A 12934-nucleotide genomic window follows, 5' to 3' on the forward strand; every position below is an offset into this window, starting at 1 on the left:
CTTCTAGAGGGCCCACAAACTTTTTCTGACCATATGCTGAAAATTTTTGATCAATAACATCGCCACAACACCAAAATTGGTTGAGTAACGTGAGGATTACGGAGAAAAACTTTTGAAATCCCTTAGTTGCTCCCTTAGCACTATCCTTTGAGCAATTGAATTTATATCCGCTCCCTTGGGTCTTCCTCGACATGATTGGAGCTCTCCAACCGCTCCCTTGACCCATTATGCATGTGACTGGGGCTTATGAGACTCAAAATCATGCTTCCTCGGCTCAGAACTTGCCTCAACTTCTTCTAGAGCTTGACGAGCCTCAGTAGGACCTATGGAAGTCTCTGACACCTCAACAACACTTCACCAAGTCACTGCAATAATTCCATCATCATCACAAGTCAAACTAGGTTAACTAGGATGCCAACCAACAACCATACTATGAAACTAATCCATATTTAAATTGGAATATTCTTGTTGCCATATTTCAACACCATGTGCAAAATTTCAAATTTCAAGTTGTATTGTTTAGTCTTAATAGCTACTTGGAAATAATTAATTACTTTATTTTAAATTAATTAGTTGGAGAAATTCAAGTTAGAAGTCTTTTTGAAGTCATGCAAGAGTTATCCCTTAAATTAAGGAGATAAGATTGAGTTATATTTGAGTTGTAATTAGTTAACTCAGTTTACTGAGTTAAGTCGAGTTAAATTAGTTCCAAACTGTTTGAGGAACTAATAGTGAGTAAACAGTCAGTTGATGCATGCATGCATTCAACTAGTGCTACTCCAGTTAACTGAATATTCCCTCATCAGTAACTCATGCATGTCTATTCTGAGAAAGATCCAGTTACGATTAAAGTCAAGGACAATGTACTATCAGTTGCATGTGTTTTCTCATGGAGAAAAATCATGCATGCAGTCAAGGATTTAATCCTTGAGGATTGCGCAGTTTTGGAAGGTTATCATCCACTTGGTGAGTTGGTTTTCCACTTGGCAAGAAGCTAATCATCCACAAGGAATAGTGCAAGGCAATAGGAGCTTGGAGGGCAGAGAGGAAGGCTGGAGGGAAGCCAAGATTTCCTGTGAGCATCTGTGAGGATTGTACTGAGTGCTGGCTAGCTGTGAGAGCTAAGGATTTGTATAATTCCTATGTATTTCCACCATGTATGATAATACAATAGTGTGGGGTTTTTACCTGAGGTTTTCCCCAAAAGTATTTTCATGTGTATTGTGCGATTGATTCTTCTTCTTCTGGTTATATTGTTCAGGTCGATCTTTAAGCTTTCGCAAATTGATAGTAGAAGTAGGTTATAGTATTCTTCTTTGATTTATATTGCATTATCGGGTTGACCTACCAGCAGATTTTCTACATGGTATCGGAGCTGTGAACATTATACTAAGAAGAGAATTCGAAGTTTGAAGTTCGGGGTTGCAGGTGCAAATCGAATTCATATCATACTTCAAGGTTGGCCAATGGCGTTCTATGGCTTGAGACTCGAGTATGCCTTGGAAGGTAGCTCGAATTACATAGCATGGAAAGATAGAATGGAGGATGTATTAGAAGGCAATGGTTTGAAGGAATTCATTGATCAAAAAATGCCAAAGCCAACTTCAAATAATGCACAAGAGTTGGCTGAGTGGAAGAAGTGTGTGGCAAAGGCGAGATGGATCATCCTTGAGGGAGTTCGAGACCATATTGTCTCGAGTCTCCATGGGAAAGATACTCCATTTTCAATGTGGAAGACATTGAAGGACCTCTACCAGAACAGTAGTGACCAGAGGAAATTGGTGCTCAAGTATAAGCTTCAAAGAATCAATATGGATAAGGGCGATACAATTTCCACATATCTGAACAATCTCACCCCCTGAAGAGATGAGCTTGGCAGTGTGGGAATAACTACTGCCGATGATGATATGGTGAGCCTCGCTCTCCTTGGCCTTCCAAAGAGTTGGAATAGCTACCAAGACTCTGTGAATGGAAGGGAGAAACTGTCGGATTGGGAATGATTGTGGTCGGATCTCATGCAGTAGGAGATCAGGAGGAGCACACGAGATGGTTCTTCATCCAAGAATGATGATGAAGAAAATATGGCCTTAGCAAGTAAGGCAAGGAAAGGGAAGGGGAAGGCTTCCCATTTCAAATCGAATTCTTCTCATGGAGGGAAGAAGGGTGACATGTCTAAAGTAAGATTCTTTAATTGTCATGAGATGGGACATTATGCGACTAATTTCCCATCGAAGAAGTCCAAGAAGGGATCCTCGGAAGGATCGGAAGGTGAGGCATTAGCCTCTTAGTTCAAAATGGACTTTACCCTCATCGCATGCATGGTGTCATCAATGATGGGTTGTGTCTGGTATCTTGATAGTGGAGCCTCATTCCACATGATCAGTGATAAAAAGTTATTCAGTGCCTTGGAGGAGAAAGACCTCAAGATGCGCATAGAGATGGGTGATGACGGAAGGTATAGTGTTTCAAAAGTGGGCACGGTTGCTTTTCAGAGGGAGCATGGAGCTTCTATCACCTTGACAGATGTGATGTATGTGCCTGGACTGAAGAAGAACTTGGTATCGGTCGCGATGTTGGAGGACAAAGGCTACGATGTTGTCTTCAGTAAAGGAAAGGCGTTCCTAAGACACATAGCCACGGGTCAGACCAAGAGGATAGGGATTCGGGTGAAGAATCTCTATAAAATAGAGGTAGATGATTGTGCAACATTGAGTACGAAAGTAGAATTGGTGCAAAGCCAAGACATTGACGAGTTGTGGCACAGGTGGTTGGGCCATTTACATCATGGGGCTTTGAATATAATGTAGCAGATATCTACAGGACTTCCCAAAGGTAAACTTGAGCAAGTTGACACATGCAAAGGTTGTACCTTGGGAAAGTACACCAAGTCTTCCTTTCATGATCGAGACAGTCGAGCAGAGGCTATCTTAGAGTGAGTTCATACTGATTTTTGTGGACCATTCTCGACGACATCCACAGCGAAGCAAAGGTATTATGTGATTTTCATTGATGACTATTCTCGTAAATGCTGGATTTATTTCATGCAGAAGAAGGACCAAACTTTCACAAAGTTTTGTGAGTTCAAAGCTTTGGTCGAGAAAGAGTCAGGGAAGAAGATCAAGGCCTTGAGAAGCGACAATGGTGGAGAATATGTCTCTCAAGAGTTTAAGGACTTTTGTGTAGTGGAAGGAATTAAACGAGAGTTGACGATACCTCATAACCCACATCAGAATGGGGTGGTCGAGAGGAAGAACAGAACTACTATAGGGGCAACACGGGCAATGTTGCATGACCAAGGCCTACCACTTCACTTGTGGGTTGAGGCATGCAACATAGTGGTCTATTTGCAGAATAGATGCTCGCATCACATACTTGGGATGAAGACATCAGAGGAAGATTTCTCTGGTAAGAGACCAAATGTGGGTCACTTCAGGATCTTTGGCTCATCGGTATATTGCCATGTGACAAAGGATGCACGGAAGAAGCTTCAGTCGAGAGTAGAGTTGGGGATATTTGTGGGGTACACTGATACACCTCACAACTATCGGGTGTACTTGCCTACCAGTCGGAGGACAATGGTTCGCAGAGATCTCAAGTTTGATGAGCAGAAGGCCATGCAAGTTTCCCTTGAGAGGGAGCTCCAACTATAGGCTGTGGAGGAACTATTTGTTCCTAAGGAGGAGGAGCCTTAGACTGATGCGGCGCATCGGCATGCAGATGTTCCAGGAGTGGAGACATCCACTCAAGCAGAGTCTTCCAGAGATGGACGAAAGCGCACAAGAGAAGCTGACAGATTGTTGGAGGATGCGAGAGAGAATGTGGGAGCACCATCTTCTCAGTGCAGATAGAGGAGGTCACCTGAGAGGTACATTGGATACATGGCCCTTGCTGGGGAATGTGTTGAGATCGAGCCATCTTCCTTTGAGGAAGCAGTGCAGTAGCCGATTTGGGTTGATGCTATGGTGGAGGAGTATGACTCCATATTTTGTAACAGTGTTTGGGACGTGGTTCTGAGACCGGAGAACAAGTCAGTTGTGAGTTCCCGTTGGCTTTACAAGGTAAAGCAAGCTGCTGATGGTAGTGTGGAGAAGCATAAGGCAATATTTGTTGCCCGTGGCTTTTCACAGGTCGAGAGGATCATGTTGCTGCAGTATATTTCGACAGAGGAGCAAGATGCTGACATTTTGACAAAGACATTATCAAAGTGTAAATTCGAGTTCCATAGAGACAGGATTGGGGTGGCAGATAATCCATTTCTTGTTGAGAGGGAGTGTTGAAATATGGCAACAAGAATATTCCAATTTAATTTGTCCTTGAATTAAATTGTGAATTAAAATCGAATTTAGTCTTAACAACTACTTGGAAATAATTAATTAATTTATTTTAAATTAATTAGTTGGATAAATTCAAGTTAGAAGTCTTTTTGAAGTCATGCAAGAGTTATCCCTTAAATTAAGGAGATAAGATTGAGTTATATTTGAGTTGTAATTAGTTAACTCAGTTTACTGAGTTAAGTCGAGTTAAATTAGTTCCAAACTATTTGAGGAACTAATAGTGAGTAAACAGTCAGTTGATGCATGCATGCACTCAACTAGTGCTACTCCAGTTAACTGAAGATTCCCTCATTAGAAACTCATGCATGTCTATTCTGAGAAAGATACAGTTGAGATTAATGTCAAGGACAATGTACTATCAGTTGCATGTGTTTTCTCATGGAGAAAACTCATGCATGCAGTCAAGGATTTGATCCTTGAGGATTGTGCAGTTTTGGAAGGTTATCATCCACTTGGTGAGTTGGTTTTCCACTTGGTAAGAGGCTAATCATCCACAAAGAATAGTGCAAGGAAATAGGAGCTTGGAGGCTAGAGAGGAAGGCTGGAGAGAAGCCAAGATTGCGTGTGAGCATCTGTGAGGATTGTACTGAGAGCTAAGGCTTTGTATAATTCCTATGTATTTCCACCATGTATGATAATACAATAGTGTGGGGTTTTAAGCTAAGGATTTCCCCAAAAGCATTTTCATGTGTATTGTGTGATTGATTCTTCTTCTTCTGGTTATATTGTTCAGCTCGATCTTTAAGCTTTCGCAAATTGATAGTAGAATTAGGTTATAGTATTCTGCGTTGATTTATATTGCATTATCGGGTTAACCTACACATATTTTCTACACATGGATTCCAAAGAAAGCCATCTTCTTGGTTACACAGATAGCGATTTTACAAGAAGTATTAATGACAAAAATAGTACCTTATGATATGCATTTCAACTAGGTATGGGAATGATTTCATGGGCATCCAAGAAAAACCCATTGTTTCCATTTCATTAGCAGAAGCAGAGTATGTAGCAGCAACACGAACAACAATATCAGAGTATGTAGCAGAAACAGGAACAAGATGCCAAGCAATTTGGTTAAGAAAATTGATAGGTGATCTTAAGGCAGAAGAAAAAAAGAGCCAAATCTTATTGTCTGTGATAATACTTTAGTTGTTGCACCTTCCATAAATCATGTGTTTCACCGGAAAAGTAAACACATTGACACCTGTACTCAGTTCATCCAAGAGCTAGTCAACAATGGTGAAGTCAATCTTCAGTTTTGTAATTCCAAAAAATAGTTGACAAACATCATTACAAAGCCATTGGCAAAAGAAAGTTTTGAATTTCAAAGATAACATTTACAAATTATATGTGCTGAAAATCATACTGAAGATGAAGTAAAAAATAAGGGGAAGTGTTGAACGTAACTATTGACTACATCTTCCAACTATTAAATAGTTTACTTAGCCAATAACTTTGGTAGTCTAGTACATTCAACGCACAATTAGTAGTTTGCAATAATACGTTAGACCACATCAAACAAGGTGCCAAATTGAATCAAACAAATAATTTTATATATTCTCTATATAACTAATTTTTAGTGTGGTGTGGATAAGTAGCATCTTAATGTGGAAAGAGCTATGTAACACACTGAAAAAAGAGAAAAACATTATTAAGAAGCATACAAAGTTAATTTATTACGACACATAACATTATTTTCATCAAGTAGTAAAGGAGAGGAATAAGGACGTTATATTTGTTCATTAGTAAAAGCATATACATAAAGAGAAGAATAAGGGATAACATATTGAATAAAAATAAAATTTCCTTGAAGAGAATTTAAAGAAAGTTCAGCAAAAAGAAAGACACGTCTCAACTTTATTGTTAAGGAAATGGACATGAAGTGGTAAACAAAAGCATGTCTTAGTGATAAATTTTAGTTGGTGTTGATAAGGCATTCAACAGATTTTTGTTTTAATTACAATTATAATTTTAAAAAATAGATTGAATGTTAAATTATTATAATAATAATGAATTTTGTAACAAACTATGAGGGCATTTTATAGTCTCTTGAAGACTATTGAAATTTGAAATTTTAGACTTGTATTTTTGTTTTTGACATAAGTACATATTATTGAATAGAAAAAATTGTAAAGTTGAATAAACTTAAACAATATTAATATTAAAAAGAGAATTTCATTTTAAAGATTATTTAAAGTTTCAAAAAGTTATAAAATTCCAAAAATTAACATTAATATTTTGAAAATTTGTTTTAATATACATAAAAATATATATATTTCACAAATTAGCTTTTACTTCTATTATGTATATTGTAATTTATCTCAAAAGTATATGTCAAAATTGACTCTTCAAGTCCTATAATTGTTTTTATGGATTCATGGATAATGAGTGTTGAAGATGTGTAAAATGATTTCAATGTATATTGGACATGCTTTTTAACTAGTGACCAGAGAATTCAAGAGGAAAATTCATCATATAACATAAAATCAATGTATTTGAGAAGTTCATTTCATATTTAGTTTCACTTTCAGTATAATTGAATTCATAGCTTTGATAGTAAAAAATACATGTACAAATCCCATTAGTATTTCTTTCAAAGACCTTTCATAATAAGCATTATAGAAAATAATTTAGTATACATCATCTATCTACAAAGAATTTTTGGAGACAATACCAATGGCATGAGAAATGGCTTGTACCCAACAGAAAGTCAATCAATGGGAATAAAAAAATAGAATATTATATGGAATGATTAACTAAATAAGCTATAAAGGTGTCCTAGTCATTTTCCTTTTGGTTTAGTAGAGTATCCATGACTTGTAGGAGTAACTTATGGTCTAAGAAACCGTGACCTAAAGGCATTTGAGCCATCAAAATCACATGGGGATCACACCTAATGTGAGCTACACCAACCTTTAAAATAGATGGATATTATCGCAAGTTTCAAACCTTGACCACCTTATAGAACAAAACCTTCGAAATCCGATCATGTTAATGTAATTTGACTACAAAGGTTCCGTAATTAAAAACCACATATTAAAAACTTTACATTAATTAATTACACTTGATGACTAAACATTTATTTGCAAATAGAAAAACTAATTAGACATAATAATTTATAACATACACATATTGTGAAGTAATATTTTTGTTGCACCTTCAAATTTGTGGTTTCTCGAACATGTATCTTTTATTTCTTCATAAATCTTGAATTTGATTCTATATCTAAAATTCCTTATATACTTCCATACAATTTGATTTTTCCTTATAAATATAACTTTACAATGTAATGAATAATAGTTCATTAAGAAAATATCCGAGGATAATAATTTGGCAACCATATAAGATAATTATAATGATGTAATGAAATAATGATCAACTGAGATATGTGATATATTGATGATTGATATTATGTTTTTTTGGTGGTACGGTTTATATATTAATTAGTGACAATAGTGGGCAACCATCTCCATTTGAGATAAGATAATAATGATATAATAGAATAATAGTTAATTGAGATATGAGATAAATTGAAGATTGATATGATGTTCTCCGCGGGTATACTTATACACTTTGTTTAGTCACCATGGGGATTGTCGTTTCCATTAGTTAGGTTATGCATTTTATATTATTAATATTTATTTATATATTCTATGTTCCTTATATTGTATATACTTAAAAAAAAATTACTTTTTCATTAAAACATTTTATGAAAAAGGCTATTTATTCATTCTAACTTGCAATGTGTTTTCATAACGTTTCATTTTTGGGGTTGAATATGAGACAATGTGAACATAGAAGTATTGAGTAGAATCATTAAATTGTGTAACAATGTTCCACCCTAATTTAATCTTGAATCTGTGCATTTTTATATGGTTTCCAAGATGAACTTTAATTTTGAGACCTAATTGTATTAGGATTAATATTTTTTAAAATATTGGGTTTTTTTTTTCCATAGTTGTAAATATTTATTATTTTGATTAGGACTTGAATTTGTGCATTTTTATATGGTTTCCAAGATGAATTTTAATTTTGAGACCTAATCGTATTACGATTAATATTTTTTAAAATATTGTTTTTTCTTTTTTCCATAGTTGTGCTAATATACTGATTAATTAAAATATCTATTATTTTGATTAGGATGCCGATAAAGTTGTAGCATGATCTTCTCATATCATAAATTTTAGGATTTCCCTAGTTTACCCTTGGTATTATATCTTCTTCATCTACTTAACTCATTTTGTTGATCATTGCACTAGTAAATATGATCGGGATCTTGGGGGCTAAGATACACGAGGCATGAATGCCAAGAGAGGAGGAGAAAAAACACACATTTTCCATAAAATTGATTATAGGAGCATTAATAAAAATTAAATAACTAAATACATCACAAAAATATGAAGAGAGAGAGAATTGGGGAAGAAGAAGAATTCCATTGAGAAGAACCATTACATGCAATGAGGCCAATTTTGAGACTTCTCCTTACCAAACTTCACTCTCCTTCTATTTCCTTCTTATAAGGTGTCCTTTTGACGAAGTTAACATTAACTAGGGTTTACTCCACAAATTACATATCTATCAAGTTCCATTTCACATAAAAATATGACTTTATGACTTATACATCTAAACTTAGAAAATAAACCCCCTAAGATTTGTATCAACCCCTCCCCAACCCCCAACCCCTAGAAAATGATGGTCCCCATCTTTCAAAATGCTAAAAATGTAGGATCACATTATGTTTAAAATACCATCATGATTACAATATGCCATGGGCTAATCAAGAGAAGAGATTTGTGTGGTAAACCAATATCCGTGGGTTTGCAAGTGACTCATAACCATCATGATTACAATGTTCCAAATGCCAATTAAGAAAAATGGTTTTTTGTGGTTTATGCATAATGGTGGGTTTGTAGATGACCCAAAATTGTGGCTATTAATGATTTTTTCTAGAATGGACCTCTTGCTGCAACTTTGATAATAAATTTTGTTATAGGTGACGAAATCAAATTCTGCTGAAGGGCCATTTAAATATTGAAAATACCTTTCCATTGATATAACAATTTTTCTTTGTGATGATCTATGGAGTGATAAATTCATTCTTTAACCTCAAGGTACGCATAGTCACATTGATTTATAGACATGTGAATTCAATCTATGATACCTCTCAAACTAGGAACCCAAATCAAATTCTGTAAAAATCCCAATTGAAATAATGAAAAAATCTTTATAATGATCTATTTTGAACCCTATAAACTATTCGATAGAGGTCATGTCACCTGCATGAAGTTCACTGAAGATTATTTACCTATGTTCCATCCATTATTGTGTCAATGAATGTGAGAATACCAAGAGTAGAGGGCTACAAAGGATGACAAGGGTTTGTAGAGCAACGTGGGTTACTATAGAGGCCATGGGACCTCCATGTTGTAGACCAATGGATGGAGTGAATCCAAGAAAGAATTCTCTTCCAATGGTGAATGAAGATCCAAGGGTATAAAACCCTATAATTCTTGTGGACGAATATGGTGATACTTACAGTGTATGGCTAAGCATTTGGACTCCAAAAGCACCAAAAGGAGCTTGGAGATTGTTGTAAAATATTGAAATTGAAATATGCTTCAAACCCTCGTTCACATGGAGTTGTATCCTACTTTGATACCATTGATCTGGATCTTGAGGGATAAGATCCAAGAGGCTTGAATACTGAGAGAGTAGGAAAGAAAACATATAGATCTACCATAAAAATAATCACAAGAGCATTGATAAAAGTGAAAATGTTGAATACATCACCAAAATATTAAGAGAAAGAGAGAGAGCAAGAATCAAGGAAGAAGAAGAATTCCATTAAGAAGAACCATTACATGCAATGAGGCCAATTTTGGGACCTATCATTCTCGACCTTCACTCTGCTCCTATTGTCTTCTTATAGGGTGTGTTTTTGATGGAGTAAATTTTAATGAGGGTCTACTTCATCAACTAACTATCTACCAAGTTGTATTTTACATAAAAATATGACTTTATGAATTATACATTTAAACTTGAATTATAACCCCCTAAGATTCAGATCAAAAGATACTTGGATTTACTAGGGTTTCTAAATCCATTGTTTGTAGTTTAACATATAAAAGCATTCCTATTTCTACTGGATTTGAATTTTTTGTTGTTGACTAGATCTATATTGGTTACTTTCTCAAGAGTTTGGATTTTTATATCTAATGACTCTTCTACTTCGATTGGGCCAATGATTATAAGTCATTCTATATTAATTTATTGTAGAAACTTCTTATCATTTTTTAGATTCTTTATTTATTTATTTTATTTTTTCTATGAAACACATATCACGAGGAAAACTACTTTGAATTTTGCCTTATTCTAAATATGGTACCCAAGCTAAACGAGGTCTCACAGAAGCTCAAAGCTTTGTAAACATTGAGCTTAAGGCCATTTGTAGCATCCCCAACACTTAACCCTCCCTCCCTAGTACTGTAATTATAACCAATTATGTTATTAAACCTTATATGGGTATGCGAACGTAAATGGGAAAAAAACACATAATAATTGTAATTATAATATAATACTAGCTAAAGAAGAGGTGAAGCCTTGATACGGGCCATGAGAAGCCATGAGTGATCATAATGGAAAGTGGTATCCAGCCATGGATTTTACCCATGGTATTGAATGATGTAACTCAAGGAGACATTGAAAATACTATAAATAAGGGCCTCACCTTTCAAAAGGACATGGAAGACTCCACAATGTAGATGTAAAATTATTTCCCATTCCATTAATAAAGAGTTGGGTATTATCTTTCTCTTTCTATTTTTTTTTTGTCTTATGGTGATATTTAGTCTCCTTCCTCTTTGGATCAGTGGTATCAGAGTGAGTTATAACTCCATGGAAACCAGGATTTAAAGTTGGTTTTGATCCAAGCTAGGCAATTTGGTCATAAATTCCTACACGGTATGGGTTATCAATAAACATTATGTATATGTTACAAATAAGCATATTTGTTAGCCTTCTTCGAGAGGTACTGGTGTATTGTACTTTCTCAAAGATCCTACCGATCCAAATTATAATCCATTTTAAGATCTCAAAACATGCATGAAGGGTCTTGCTTCCTATTGTGGTTTATGGAAGCTTGATTGTTTCATTGATATTCCTACCATTCAAACTCACAATATTTTTGACACGTTCCCTATACCCTTTGGATACATCGATGTTAGATCCATTTACAGAGATCCTAGTGAACATGCTTTTGTTTCATATTTGTATTCCATTTTCCATTGACCGCTTTAGGCCACAAGCAACTTTTAAGATTGTTCTTTTCCACTAGTTTTTGTTACTGGTTAGATGCTTAGATTGTTTGACTTCCTCTTACAAAACCCCAATATGAGGATGGTTACAAGATGGTTTTAATCATGGTGTCCAAGAACATAATCTCCATAGATTATAACTTCTTGTTGTTGGGATTATCGGGAGGATGGTGCATGAAAACGAGGGTGTGACTTTTGAAGTGAATGATGGATATGAACAAGATGATTATAAGAATATAAATTTACTATCCACATTATATTGTTGTTATTTTGGGCATGGTTAACAATGCTCTGCTTCAACTCCACAATATTTGTAGGGAAAGTAATGCTTGCTTCAATTCCATAGCTTCCAATTACCCATGGCATTAAGTGAAATGATCTTTATGCCTTCAATAGTATCAATGTTATGTCGTCTGGGTGGTAGCAACTTGAGTTGGATATTTAATATACTATTTAAGAGTTAATAGCTTCATAGTTATTTTCATGTGGTTCTTAAAATGGTATATAATGGTCATGAAAAGTTGTATTCATCTAATTTTATGGACCATCGTGATATATGTTTTGATCAATTTTTTGTTCAATATGATGGTGGTAGTCCCATTGTAGGTTCCTATGGATGAAATTCCTGTGTTTCTTCTCTATCATGATTGGGATTTTGGGCTTATATTTCTCAAAATATGGATGAAATTGGTATTGTTGGGTTAAATGGAAATGCTTATAGATGACAACTGGTGAATAAAGTTCTAGAAGTTAAAACAAATAGGTTTTCTCGCTTACTTGGATTATGGGCACTTCACAAAATTCTATCACCAATACTTGTAAAGTTTTTTATAGCACTTTGTGTGCCATATACCTTTGCTTATGGTTTGTTTCCTTTGTTTGGGTACTCTCTTATTGTAAATTTTTTAGTTTATCAATTTTCTTGGTTTGGATGCCTCGTGCTAGGGTTGTTATGCTGTTGGAGGTTTTTCTATAGCACCATAGTTGATGTTATTTACACCAAAGAAACATATGTAGGTGTTGATCTTGTTGGAAAGGTTCAGAGGAACATTCCTGAAGATGATCCATGCAACCTAGTTGTCACTAGTTGTCATTGTTGATAATGTTGGTGAAAATGTTAGAGATATCACTTGTATGGGATGAGATCTATTTGGGTACTATGTTGAATCTTCCTGTGCAACTCTAGTTGTTGCATCCATATCAACATTTTTAAACTATCATGATCTTACTACCATGTGCTACCCCTTTCTCATTAGTTTGTGGGGTAACATTACTTACTTAGTCACA

At 35.1% G+C, this 12934-nt stretch overlaps 1 protein-coding gene and 1 pseudogene across 1 annotated transcript in view; both read left to right on the forward strand.

Moving 5' to 3' along the window:
- Window positions 1–12934, forward strand: part of LOC149227292 (uncharacterized) — a 162841-nt gene that overhangs the window by 41028 nt on the left and 108879 nt on the right. The gene's annotated exons all lie outside the window — the stretch shown is intronic.
- LOC149227293 (putative E3 ubiquitin ligase SUD1 pseudogene) lies at window positions 11815–12747 on the forward strand (annotated as a pseudogene).

The sequence above is a fragment of the Pinus tabuliformis genome, chromosome J (genome assembly GCF_031772625.1).
Source record: "Pinus tabuliformis cultivar Carrire ecotype Pingquan chromosome J, CPIR1, whole genome shotgun sequence".
NCBI classification, from domain to species: domain Eukaryota; kingdom Viridiplantae; phylum Streptophyta; class Pinopsida; order Pinales; family Pinaceae; genus Pinus; species Pinus tabuliformis.